The sequence below is a fragment of the Vulpes vulpes genome, chromosome 8 (genome assembly GCF_048418805.1).
Source record: "Vulpes vulpes isolate BD-2025 chromosome 8, VulVul3, whole genome shotgun sequence".
NCBI lineage: Eukaryota > Metazoa > Chordata > Mammalia > Carnivora > Canidae > Vulpes > Vulpes vulpes.
Window position 1 is genome coordinate 9,297,036 of NC_132787.1, and position 15,021 is coordinate 9,312,056.

Sequence of the window (15,021 nt, forward strand, 5' to 3'; positions counted from 1 at the left end):
TCCTGTTTCTTTCTTTCTTTCTTTCTTTCTTTCTTTCTTTCTTTCTTTCTTTCTTTCTTTCTTTCTATTTTATTTATCTTTTTGACAGAGAGAGCACTAGATAGAGCACAAGCAGTGGGAGGGTACCCCTCAGGATTTCTAACTGTGCTATTTAGGACACGCACAATGAGGGCTTTTGCAAAAGGGATTTGTTAAGTTACCATGATACAGGCAGCAAGCAGAGCATGTCAAGGGAGCTTCCAGACTCTCAGAGGATAGTAATAGGAGGAGGACTGCCAGGGGAGAGGAAGCTCTTTTCCTCCTTCTCTCCCCTGTACCTCTCCAGTGCCGCACTTTGCCAGTGTGCAAAGTACAAGCTAACCTTGGCTCCCCTGGGACGATCCTGACCGGACTCCTTTTAGATATACTAAGAACCCACCTGATTCATTACTTCCCAAAACACTTAGTCAAAACATGAAATGTTTCTATACTAAAACATTGCTATATGTTAAAAGAAATGAGATTTATTATATTTGATAAACTAAAATTGCAACTGAAGGTCTCCTTAAAAAAGAATTTATATATTTGAGAGAGAGAGAGAGAGAGAGAGAGAGAGCATGAGCAGGGGGAGGGGCAGAGAGAGAGTGGGAGAAGCAGACTCCCCACTGAGCAGGGAGCCCGATGTGGGGCTCAATCTCAGGACCCTGAGATCATGACCTGAGCCGAAGGCAGATGCTTAACCAACTGAGCCACCCAGGCACCCCTGCAGGGCTTTTGGTGCTACCTATTAAGAGAGATTTTCCACATTGGGGTGAGATAATTTTGGTAAAGTGAGGTCCTCAGAGAGAAATCAAATCCTTAAGGCTTATTCTAAGTTACCCCTAACCCTAAAGATTCTCTGATTCCCTGAATGATGCCATTTCTTGGCTGGGCTGTAGCATTGTGCAAAGCACAGTGAGAAATGCAGGACAGAGCAGTGTGCATCCGCTGATAGGAGGTTTCCAGAACTGAGTCATTCTCTCCTTCAGTCAGTCATTCGTCCATCTGTCCAGCCATCATTTGACAGTTACTTAGCATTTGGAACAGACTCAATTCATTATTTCCTGACCCCTCTGCTACAGGCACTATGTGAGGTAATGCAACAAGCTCCTGAGCTGCAGTCCTTGTTATTGTCAGCTTGTTTGAGCAGGCAATAGTCTGTCAGTTGGTAAAGAGTTGATAAAATTTATGTATTTGAGTGACTGAATTGATCTAATTGATTGTTTGGTGTTTAAAGGATTTGGTATATGTTTTAGGGACAGTCATTCCCATACTTAGGAAACAAAGTGCTATGTCATATCCACAGAGGGGTCCAGCGGAAGTGGTAGTAGTAATCGGAGTAATAATATTTATAAATATAATAGTAAATTTACTTCATTGCTGGGAAACAAACTTCATATGTTAGTGCTATAAATATTCCATTGAGGTTCTGACTTAGGAACTCCTTTTCTAAAACATAGTGAAAATGTGTTATTTTGGACAAGACTCTGTTATCTCTGTCCCTTCCTTCCTATGCAGGACAAAGAAGCTGCACTAGATGATCTCTACATTCAAGTTCAATACTTGAGTTCTAAAGTTCTAAAGCTTTAGTATTTGAGTTTCCTCCAGATCTGAGGAATTTGAAGAATTATATTTTTAAATTTTCCTGTTAGATAATACCTAACAAGTTATCTCACACAGAATAGACAATAAATGTAGTTGAGTGAACAAAAGATATATAAAGTATTAAAGCAACATCAACTTTACATTCATTTAATACCTAGTAAGTGGGCATCAGGTATGTGCTCGATACTGATCTATGTGCCTGGGGGCTAAGCAGCAAATTAGAATTAAAGTCCCTTTCCTCATGTAGTTGATGGTCTAGGCAGGGGGCAGAGGGGAGATGGATAATAAACTTGTAAAATAGCAATGATTTGAGATAGTAACAAATGCTCTGTGGGGTAATAGGAGAGCCCCAAGGTAATAAATAGTGTATATATACACAGGATGGTCAGGGCAGGCCACTCTGCTATGTGATGATCAAAGGTAAGAATATTCCAGGCATTAGAAAAAGCTAAAAGAAAGGTCCTTAAGTCAAGTGTAAGTTGTTACTTTCAAGGGACACAGGGTGGACAGGTGAGTGAGGAAGTGGTCTGAGATGAGGCCGGAGTTATGCAGTGTCAAGATGGTGGTGGGTCTCCTGGGACTCAGGCATATGGATTTTATTTAATTTGGAATGAGAACATGAAGAAGTCTTAAATATATTCCTAATTCTCCTATTTATTCTCCATAAATAAATGCATCCTGAGATTGTGGATGTTGAGTCATATTTAGCCAAAGAATGTCTTGCCCTCTCTTGTGTCCACAGTGATATCCTATAACTGTCTCTGAAACTCATTTCTAAAATTATTTCATTAAAGCAAGAATGAATGTCTTTCCCTACTCATGAATTGAGGATTGTAATATTTCCAGAGGTCACTAAGAGGAATGACAAGCAAATAGATTAATCTCAAAGAGGAGATGAAAACTATATTTGTAATCAATTTTTAGAAAATTCAGCGTTTACAAACCCTTTTTACTCAATGAGATTTCTGGAACAGTAAGAGTCAAATAAATCCTTAGTCTCTCTCTGTCTCTCTCTCTTTTTTAAAAGATTATTTATTTATTTATTTGTTTGTTTGTTTATTTATTTATGAGAGACAGAGAGAGAGGCAGAGACACAGGCAGAGGGAGAAGCAGGCCGACGTGGGACTCGATCCCAGGACTCCAGGATCATGCCCTGGACTGAGGTGGCACTAAACCGCTGAGCCACCCAGGCTGCCCAAATCCTTAGTCTCTTGATAGGGAGTTGCAGATAATGTGGTTTCCTTTTAAGAGTCCCCTTCATATTATGAACTGAGGAAGAGTACAGATACTCATCGTAGAAATGCAATTTTATTTTATAACGGGGTGAAGGGACATTCTAAATATGACCTCATCCTGCAACAGAGAGAGGAAAGCTTGAAGCTCATTGATATTCTTTCATAAGAGTTTTATTATACAATATAGGATGTCGGTAACCTTTGAAAGATAATTGGGAAGTTGATTTATGTCTACTATTAAAGCTTACTTATAGTGGGGTAAAACTTGTGTATAATGATAGATGATGTCTAGCTTGGTACAATTTTTCCCTCCCAAATATGAAAAGATGAATTGTCGTATACAAATGGTAGTGTACTGGTTCAAACCAAAGAAAAGCAAAACTAATTATGTATTTTGCCATATTCATGTGTGCTTTTAGGGAAGTCAGTTAATGTTTCTGAGCTTCTTTTTGCTCACCTATGAGAATAAAATTGAACCAAATAGCTTCTAAAGAGGATTATAGTTCCAAAATTCTTATGATTCTGTGCGATCAACACTGGTAAATTATGTGACTAGTAAGCAGAGTAGAAGAAAGGATGTTTATGTTATAACTGTGATCAGTTGTTGAATCAAGAATGATGGAAGAGAACAGAATAAATAAATTTTATGATGCAAGACTCCTGAAAGCCAGGTTAGTTAGAAATTAACTTTTATAAATAATGAAGTATCTTAATATTTGCAATTTTCTTGTGAATTAACTGGATATCGGGTTCCATAAACATTCCTTAATATTACCCCTTTCAAAGCAATTGGAAAGAAAACTCTGTGCATATTATTGCCTCCTGCATGTCTTTTGACACTTCTATGACCTGAAGTAAGTTAGTTTTGTGAACTAGGCATCATATTAAGTCACTGCTCTGTTTCTTGCTTTTCTTCTAGTCCTGAAATTCTCAGTACTCCAAAGGCATATCAGAAAATGAAAGATTAGTTCAAAATTGAGAAGGCTATGAGAATCCAATCTGATGACATTAATTTTTTTGGGGGGGGTTGGGTTTGTATGTAGATATTTATATAGGAAGTTTGACTATTGTAAGCCAAGTTGATATCTTATGAGGAATATTTATCCAAAACTTACTCGGAGTTGGCAAATGTACATAAATGCCAAGTGGTTTAATTTCTACATGTTTATCATTGGTAGATCTATCTGAAGCAAACTCAACTTTATAATCCCCATTAAGTGACATGTTGGATCTCAATGTTTAGAATAAAATTTAGAAGATCTGATGTTGTTCAATGTATTTTTAATTATTTTAAAACAAAGAAGACAATGGAAAGATCATGGTCAGGAATAAAAAAAACCACCTCTCTAGATTGCAAAGAAAGTAATGATATATCCAAGTGTTTTAGTTTTTTAAGACACAGTCTAAGACATTTTTCTCTTCTTTCTAAATATCTTCATCAAGGACCGTCTTTAGGCCTAGGATTTCCTTATATTGATGTCACTGGCCCAGGCCTCTCAGCCAAGATCCAGACTCATCTGTGACCTTGCCTACTTAGCATCTGCATCTGGGTATGTCATTAGAAACTCAACTCAGCATGGTCACAACTAAACTCTTTTGCTTACCTCCCTGCTACCTGATTCTCTTCCGGTTCCTTATCAGAAAAAAAATGATACACCATTCACCCAGCAGCATTAGCCAGAAACCTTATCTTCATCCTTTACTACTTTACATTTAATCCATCACCATCTTGCGTTTGTTTTTGTTGTTGTTTTTTAGCCACTCTACAACCTTTGAAACTATTTCTTCATAGTCAATTTCCTTCTCTGGGCTACCCCATCTCTCATCCAAACTGCTGTAATGGCCCCTAACTCATCCTTCATGTCCACTCTTGTCTGCTTCCAATATGTAGCCAGGGGCCAAAAGGAAATTTTTAAAAGACAAATATGTTCATTCACTCTCTTGAAAATCCTGAAAAAGTTCTCCACTGTCTACTAGGCCAAGGTCAAAATGCTTGATCTGGCCTCAGTATCCTGGCCTCAGTGATCTGGCCACTGCCTGCTTCACCAAACTCAACTTGATGGAGCTTTCCTTTCACACGTGGGGCCCTAGTCACCTTGTGCTATGCGTTTCTAATATTCCTTCCTGCCACCAGACAGTCAAACATGCTAATTCCTTTGCTTGAAACACTTTTCTTCAGTCTATTCTTCAAATTAACTCTCATTACTCCTCAGGGAGCAGTTAATTCCTATTTACTCTTCTGTGCAAATATCGTTTCCATAGGGAAGCTGGCTTTGACCTTTTAGAGAAGGTCACATCTCCTTAATACACACTCTCTTATGCTGTATCTTTTAAAATTCATTCATTCATTCAACAATTAGTGGGTTTCCACAATGCTACATACTCTTCTAAAAGCTGAGGATGGAATGAAGGGAGACTGGTAACAATCATAGGACAAACAAACACAATAAATTCATGTACTGATGAAGATTATAAAGCAAACTGGCAGGGACACCTGGGTGGCTCAGCAGTTGAGCGCCTGCCTTCCGGCTCAGGGCGTGACGCTGGAGTCCTGGGGATCGAGTCCCGCATCGGGCTCCCCACGTGGAGCCTGCTTCTCCCTCTGCCTATGTCTCTGTTTCTCTCTCTCTGTGAGTCTCTCATGAATAAATAAATAAAATGTGTTTTTGTTTTTAAAAAAGCAAATTGACAAACTATTGTGTTAAAGGATGACTTGAGAGAGGTACTTTGGGTAGGATGTTTGCAACTGAATTTCATGGATGATAGTATATTTTGTCTATTTAATGTTCATCTTCTTTGCAAGAACCTCTGTACCCAAGAACTGGGACTTTGTTGCACTTGCTCACACTGTATCCTCAGCACTTGTGCGGTGTTCAGCACATAGCAGACCCAGTAAGTATGCATAGAGGGATGAATTGACTCACTGCATTAGTTTTGTAGGGCTGCCATTACAAAGTACCACAAACCAAGTGGCTTCAAGCAAAGAAATGTTGTTTCTCAGCTCTAGTGGCTGTGGGTCTGAAATGAATGTGTTAGTAGGGCCATGCTCCCTCTGACGTCTCTGAGGGATGGTCCTTCCTTGCCTCTTCCTAATTTCTGGCATTTGCCTGCAATCCTTGGCATTCCTTGCCTTGCAGTTAGCTACTACATCTCTCCCAGCTCTGCTTCCATGATTACACAGCCTTCTGCTCTGTGTCTGTCTGTTCTCTTTGTCCAAATTTTCCTCTTTTTATAGCAATACAAGTCATTTGATCAGGGTCCACTCTAATCCAGTATGGCCTCATAACTTGATTACGTTTGCAGAGATCCCATTTCCAAATAAGGTCATGTTTACAGGTATAGGGGTGGGGATTAGGACTGCAACATATCTTTTTGGGGGACACAATTCAATCCACAATACCTACTTCTTTAAGTTAAAAGAAAATCAAGAAAGCGAGTATTTTAAGAGTTTATGTAGTGGAGCTTTTTTTTTCTGGTTTTATTAAGAAATAATTGACTTAGATCATTGTATAAGTTTGAGGTGTACAGCATGATGGTTTAATTCACTGTAGTGCAGTTTTTAAGACTTATTTTTGAGTTGTAAGAGATGTACAAACATTTGGAAAGGCATTCTATTGTACTTTGTATACACACGATAAAGTATTTTTTGTTTATTCTAGACTATTTGGTTGAGTCCTTACCACACCAATGTCCGTGGCATTCTAAAACACAATACCATGATAGGAGCCAAATTAATCTCATGTTTTCTATTCCCCCAGCAGACAAGAACTTACTTCTTCATATATTAAAAATAAATGAATGTAGAAGGATATTCATGACACTTGCATCATAAAAATTCATACTGACATTTTTGTGAAGATTATGTGTGAAATGTTGACATATTTTTGTTATAAAATGACAGTTTTAGTGCAAGTTGTTCTCATTGTGACCAAGGAGAAAGAACAAACCAAAGGAAAAGAAGAAGTTGCGGTACTACCCACATGTGAAGTGAAGCTGTCAGGCAGCAGAAGGGCAGCGACACCTTCTGAAAAGGTGGATAAATTCTTTTGAGTCTGATGCAGGAGAGGGGGGGTCACTGATATTGCCTGTTTTATGCTATCTGTGTTAGAAAAGCCATTCCTGATTTTTCCCTCAAACGCCATCTTGCCCTCCCTAGAGCTCCATTTTCACTTTTTAAAATTGTTTTCTCAAATGACGCTTATCTCATACTTCTTGCTTATACCATTCAAGGTGCTTTATATATATAAACCCCATTAGTCCTCCTACCAAGCCATGCCTCATTACACAGTTGAGGGAGGAACTGAAGCACAGAGAGGTTACATGACTTGTAAGTTGGAGCCAGTCTTCAAATCAGTGTTACCCTAGGATCTGTGTTCTTACCCACCATGCTGTTTACTGTCTATATAGTTAGTGATTTTTAAACTTATTTTATACCCCTTCCAGATTATAAGCTTCTGAGAACTTTTTTATATTTGTATCTCTCATAAAATCTAGCTCAGTATCTTGTACATAAGAAATACTCAATAAATGTTTGCATGTAAATTTACATTAGACCAGGTCTATTGAACGTCTGGATCTCTGACTTCCATATATGGTTTCCATGAGAAAAGGTTCATTTGGAAAAATAGAATCCTGAATAGATACAAGTAAAATAAGGAAACTGACAAATGCTGGTTGCATGGCTTCCAGCCTCCATCTTAGGTGCTTCTTTCCTCTACTTTCTCCCCAAGCCCCACCCATCAGCTATAAAAATGTGCACTTAGGCAGGATCTCAAATGATTCCACCGAGAATAACTTAAAGTGCTACGCTCTTTAAGAGTATTTATATTTTTACAAGAATTAATCATTTTAGTAATTTCTGCCATCAGTCAATAGATGAGGAGGTGTGTGTTTGACCAGTAGAACTACCCCAAGCTGCAGAAACTACCCATTTTTATTCAAAATATCATTTTATAGGTCTGTTGGTAACTTTGACACTTGTTTGCGCTCTCTCTACGTACAAATATAAGATTAATTAAACGCAAATACAAGCTTCGAGCTCCAATTTTAAATCTGGCAGTTCTGAAATAATGTAGCCATGTTGGTATTCATTTGCTTGCAGGAAATTCTGCTACATAAGAATTTAAAATTAATTTTGCCTTTTTATTATGTGATATGTGCATCACACGCCTGTGGGCAATAGATGAGCTTTAATAAAGCTAAAAATAAATAAAATGGAAATGTTAATAAACCTTGTAGCTCATTAAACATTTGGACTCACTAAGTATATATCTATTAATTTTAGATGAGACTACATTAGGAAACCTTTGTTACATGAAGGTTGTAATTAAGTGAATAATATATTCAAATTCAATACAAAACATCTTATTCCACATCTTTTTACTGACAATTCTTTAGTAAGAAATTTCAAGGAACTGAAAGACTTAAAAAGTAATGATTAACTATGCAAATATAACAATTCACAATTCTTTGTAAAGAATTAAAATTTAAAAGATATGTCCAAATGGATTCTCTTCTCACAGCTCATGATTATCTCCTTAATCTATGTTAGCATTTGTGATTTCATCGTTTTATTAAGAAAGGGCACTTGTCTCTTAACCCTCCTTATTGTTCTGTTCCTTTTGTATATTTGAAAATTCTCCCTTAGATTCTATAAATAATACATGCCCTCCAACTTCTTTCTTTCCTTTTTTTTTCCCCTCTGTGGAATATTTCTCTTTTGAGAAGCTCTTCAGCTTCTGACCTAGGTTAATCCATATGTAAACACTTTATTTTGAGAATCTTTTTTTTTTTTTTGTGCTACCATCAATTACCATGAAAATAAACATCAGCTTATGAATGTGTAACTGCAAAAAAAACCACAACAAACAAACGAACACTCTTTTCAGTGTTTTTGTGGTTGTTGTTTGATGTTCTTTGGAATTTGGGTTTAACATTGAATGATGTATTTGTTTGCTAGGGCTGCTGTAACAAAGTACCACAGATTGAATGTCTTAACAACAGAAATTCATTGTCTCACAGTTCTGAAGTCTAAAAGTCCAAAATCAAGGTGTTGAAAGAGTTGGTTTCTTTTGAGAGCTGTTTCTAGCCATTCTCATACCTTCTGAATGGTTTGTTGACCATCTTTGTTGTTCCCTGGCTTGTAGATGCCTCACCCTGATTTCTACCTTTATGTTCATGTGGAGTTTTTTCCTGTGTGTGTGTCTGTGTTCATATTTCTCCTTTTAATAAGGATACGGTTGTATTGGATTAGGGCAAATGACCTTGTGTGATACTGTGACTTATAATAAGAAATATATATTTGGTTTTCATCCCTGTTCCTGGCACAGAGCTCCTAAAACCTTTGAATCTCCTAAGTGATGAAGACAATAATTCTTTTGTTATATTAATGAAGTGACTTTTGGAAAGCACCGGAGGATGGGGGCTGGTTGCCAATGGAGCCAACCATGTGATTAAAAGATCGGAATTTTTTCAACTTCTGGAGAGGTCAGAGGGGCTGGAGATTGAATCAATCACTGATGGCCAATGAGTTCATTAATCATGTCTATGGAATGAAGCCTCTATTTAAAAAAATAAGAAGGTAAGGGGTTCAGAGAATTTACAGGTTGGTAAACATATGGAGGTGCTAGTGGTATGGCATGCCCAGAGAGGGCCTGGAAGCTCCACACCCTCCCTCCATACCATGCCCTATGCATCTTTTATTTGGCTGATCCTGAGTTATATTCTTTTATAGTAAGCCAGTGGTCTAGTAAGTAAAATGTTACTCTGAGTTCTGTGAGCCTCTCTAGCCAATTAATTGAATCCAAGGAGAGGGTTACAGTCAGTCTGTCAAAAGCACAAGTAACAATCTGGACTTGTGACTGGTGTCTGAAGTGAGTGGAGTCAGGGGCGACAAGGAATAATATTATAGGACTGAGCCCTTAACCTGTGAAATCTGATGCTCTCTGGGTAGATAGTGTCAAAATCGAGTTGAACTGCAGGACACACAGCTGGTGTCTGGAGAATAGATTGCTGGTGTGGGGGACCCCACCACCACACACATTGAAATTGGTACCAGAACGTATTTACTTATCTTAATTTGATCATCTACACATACTGTATAGCCATATTTCCTTTTTGTGTTGCTGAAAAGAATGAGGCTTAGAAAGCTAAAAAATTATTAGAGACAGGCAAATGTAGTTTATGGCCATACCATCCTAAACGTGTCTGATCTTGTCTGGTCTCGGAAGCTAAGCAGAATCAGGCCTGGTTAGTACTTTGATAGAAGATAGGTAAATGTATCATTTAGGGTGTTTGTGACTGCAAGTAACTGAAAGTGGCCTATGCAAAGCATTTATTTTCTCATGTTCAAAGAGATCAGTAGAAGAGTGGAGGTCTGGTTAATTCATTGGCTGAGCAATGTCATCAAGAATACAAGCCCTTTCTATCTTTTTATTTTGTCATTCTGAGCATCTCTCCTTGTTAGCTCCCTTTAGGGTCATATGCTCATGTCCTCGGTAAGGAAAGTGGAAAGCTACGTATATGGTATTTAACAGTTTTGACACTGGGAATCAATGAATGACTGGTGATGTTTGTCATAGGAGGGGTGCTATTAATCTCCTCAGCATATCCCTTTATAAAGATGATTAATAGAAAGGCTCCTTTTGAAAATTAAAGATAGATAATCACATAATCTGACATAAAATCATTAGTGATCAAGGGTGAAAGAATGAGGCTTCATGATGTGTTTGGATATGAATTGGCTAGAGGTACTTTGAAATATACTTTGCCTGTGCAAGTCTGAAAAGAGGAAAACTAGAGTTCCAGGGTCTTCTGATTGTGAACAATCTACATACCTACCTGTGTGCACACATATGTGCATGTGAGTGGGCCAGATTACCATGAGGCAAGTGAGGTCATTATGCAGTGCAAGTGATTATACAAACTAATAGACTAATATAAAGTACAATAAAGATGTTTATGACTCTGAAATTCTGAAAAACTTTCTTTGTAAGCTTTGGAGCTAGTACAAAGTTCAGATTTAATGGGTTACCTTCCAAATGGAAAAAGAGAGGCTCGTTAGCAAAACAATTTGATAGTAAGAGCACCCTTGTCTCCTTAATCTAAATATGAGACTAACACAACAGAGAGGCTCTGTACCTTATGACATAAAACAGGGCATAATCAAATTTAATTGTAAATATCATGTTTCTCCTTAAATTTCTGCCACTACCACCACCACAGATTTAGCATCCTTTGATGCCTTCTTTTTTATTTTATTTTATTTTATTTTATTTTATTTTATTTATTTTATTTTATTTTATTTTATTTTATTTTTATTTTATTATTTTTTGATGCCTTCTGCCTGAATAAATTTTGGCTACGATGGTTGCATCCACTTTTTCAGGACACACTTTATTTTATTTTGAAAGATTTTATTTACTTATTCATGAGAGACACACAGAGAAAGGCAGAGAGATAGAGGGAGAAGTAGGTTCCCCCCAGAACCCTGGGATCACACCTTGAGCCAAAGGCAAATGCTCAACCACTGAGCCACTCAGGCGTGCCAGCAGGCCACACTTTAAAGGAAAGTTTGCTAAAGTGGAGATGTTTTAGGGAGAGTGAGCAAAGCCATGAAAAGACTCAAAACATTCAAATGGAAATGGTTATAGCTGCAAATCAAACCACCACAAATGTGGTGGCTCAAAATAACACACTGTTAATTATCTCAACGTTCCTGTGGCTCAGGAGTCTGGGCACCCTGGGCTTCACTGGGTCCTCAGCCCAGGTTCTTACAGATGCATTTTCATCTAGAGCTTGACTGGGAGAGGATCTGCTTCTGAGTTCATTAAGACTGTTGGCAGGATTCATTTCCTTGAAGCTCAATGGTGGAGGCTCTGATTTTTCACTGCCTGTTGGCTGGAGGCTCCAGGGGCCACCTGCAGTTCTTTACCATGTGAACTTCTACAACATGACCCTGACTTTATCAGCCCACAAGAAGTCTCTACTGCTTGGAGTCTCTGACTTCAGAGAGGGTCCAGTCCCTCTTTTAAGTGCTTTCACTAGATGAAATCAGGCCCGCCCAAGTAATCCTTACTTGGATTAACTCAAAATCAACTGATTTGGGACCTTAATTAATACCTACAAAATCCTTTCATCTTTGCCATGTTCTGTTGGTTAGAAGCAAGTAACAGGTCCTACGTATACTCAAGGGGAGAACAAATCAGGTGTGAACACCAGGAAGTGGGAATCATGGGGTTACCCTTTCTTTCTACCACATTTACCTGGAGAAGGCTCAGGTGGACATGACAGCATTGTATTCCCATGTAGAATATATTATCACACTCAGCTCCCCATTAGTGATTATATATTCTTTTTACAAATGGGAAATCTCCATGTTATAATGTTACCATATTCTGCTATCAAGGAATCAAACCAAGACTAATAAATAGAAGTTTTAGAAGATGGGCCATCTGACACTTTCTAATAATGACTCCACCATTATGAGTGAACTTAGTCTTATGAATGTTTCTAATCCTGGCCTGCATATTAGAATTGCTTGGTGAACTCTGAAGATTTATTTATTTATTTTAGAGGGGGGGAAGGGCAGAGGGAGAGGGAGAGAGAATCTTAAGCAGATTCACACTGAGCATGGAGCCCAATGTGGGGTTAATTTCACAACCCTGCGATCAGGGCCTGAGCCAAAACAAGAGTTGGTTGCTTAACCGACTGCCACCCAGGCACCTCTCACTTGGAGAGCTTTGAAAATATACTATCAGAGGTCCCCCAATCATCTAAATACGATGAGAGTCTCTATAAGGTAAGCTCTAGTCACTTAGATGTTTTTATGTTTTCTTATCAATAAATGTCCCAGGTAAACTATTTAGTTTGAGGGACATAAAAATGAATAACAGGCTGAATGATAGTTGAAGGTAAAATGAGACATTTTGGAAGATGTTGGATTTTCCATCAATCAACATGTTTTTCAGCAAGCATAGTTTAGCTTGGTTGGCAGGAATGTCACAGAGGGACTTCAAGAATGGATTCTTGGTTGGACTAGAAGATCTTTAAAAGCCTCTGACCTTGAGAAGCTATGATTTTGTGATGCTGATATTCAATAAGTGTTAAATATGATTTATAATAGGTCATCCTGAAAGGTCTCAAATTTTGTCATTTTCTTGACTTCCATATTCCATACAAATCTCTTGCAGGAAAATCAGTGTGTTATGGTGAGGAAGGTAGATTTGTGGTGATGATGCTAGATACAACAAGGAGCACTAGAGAGATGTAATAGAGAAGAAGGTTCTAGAGATTTTATTGGGAAGGAGTCTGAGAAAAATTCATGACAATCTATTTGATGTTATTCTCCACAATATTCTAGAATTCTCTTGCTTCATTTATCCCCCCTCCAGTCATAATAATCTCCATTTTTAAAAATGTGGGTCTAGTATGATGGTTGATCAATACCAGTTTCTTTTTTAGCTTAGAGCCTGAATTCGTCATTTATGTGATTTTCTATTTTACTTAGTCTTCAGGTTGTTTTATATTTTCAACTTCTTTGCCTTTATATTTCTGCTTTTCCTCATTTGATTTCCCTTGTCTATTTCCTTTATGAAATTTTAATTTCTTTCTCAGCTTCATCCTCGTAACTTTAAACCTGCAGTTATTTGCAGTTTTCATACGGTTGAGGTTGGCCCGTTGATTGCCTATCAGCTGCTGAGTCAGCATCCTCTAATACATATTACTTGTTAAATTATGTAGGCTTTTCCAATACTTAAACTTTGATTTAAACATACTTGAAATATAGAATGCAGATTTTAGAAATTTAAATATAGTAGGTGATGAAATATTACATTTTAGAAAGTGGTGGTTGTGAATATGCATTAAAGGTATTTGAAAAAGCTTCTAGATTGCTCTGCAGCTCGGCATCTTCCAGCCCAACTGTGTCTGCATCTTGTTGAGACAAATTGCAGGGATTGATGAGGGATGTCATTTAAAAAGTACAATGGGCCAACAACTTCATACATACAATTAACACAAATTACCAAGCAGTGGTGGTGGTGGTGGTGATTTTATAATACTTTCCCCACTTTTCACATCTGTTTCCACAAAATGCAGACAGCAGAGTCTTTCAGGGACCGCTCTGCATTCTAATAGCTTATTCTCAGTAAAGTGTTGTCTGACCTTGGGCTCTGCATTTATATTTTGAAGAAGCTGAAGACTAAGTTTCAAATTATTGGAGAGAGAATTGTAATCGCCGTTACTTCCAAACATATTACGTTCAGTTCCCCCAAGTCCTGCCAGTCACCGGTACAATTAAGGTTACAGAGAGGAAGGCTAGAATGGGAATTCTTGAGGAACACATTACACGTGTTCCAGTTCCTTATTAGTGTTCTGCGGTTGTTGTTTAAAATCAGATGGTAAACAGAAGGATGAGAAGGCACCTGTCATTCACTTAGTGAAAAGAGAAGATAACCTTGAATATGAAAGCAAATGCAGTTAGAGAGCAATTAAAAGGCAAAGCATAAGAGACTCTGTAGTTCAGAGAACAAACTGAGGGTTGCTGGAAGGGATGTGGGTAGGGGAATGGGCCAAATGGGGGATGGGGATTAGGAGAGTACTTGCTGGGATGAGCACTGGGTGTCCTATGGAACTGATGAATCACTAAATTCTACTCCTGAAACCAATACTACACTATATGTTAACTAACTTGAATTTAAATTTAAAAAAAATAAGAAAAATATTGACTCAGACTCCTGCAATTGGTTGCATGTTTTGTATCTTTTGAATCACCTTCAGTTTTGTAAATTTTGCCAATTTGAAATTTGCAAAAAGGGCATTATTTTTATCATCATGCTTCTCTAGCAAAGATTGTGAAAATGGCTTTTCTTGAAAGTTTCTTTCTTTTTCTTTTCTTTTTTTTAAATTAAATTATTTAATTTTATTTTTTAAAAGATTTTATTTTATTCATGAGACACACACACACACACAGAGAGAGAGAGAGAGAGAGAGAGAGGCAGAGACACAGGCAGAGGGAGAAACAGGCTCCATGCAGGGAGCCCAACATGGGACTCAATCCTGGGTCTCCAGGATCATGCTAAACCGCTGAGCCACCCGGGCTGCCCTCTTTTTTTTTTTTTTTTTTTTTTTTCATTTTAACCAAATCTCTCGTCTTTATTTTTAA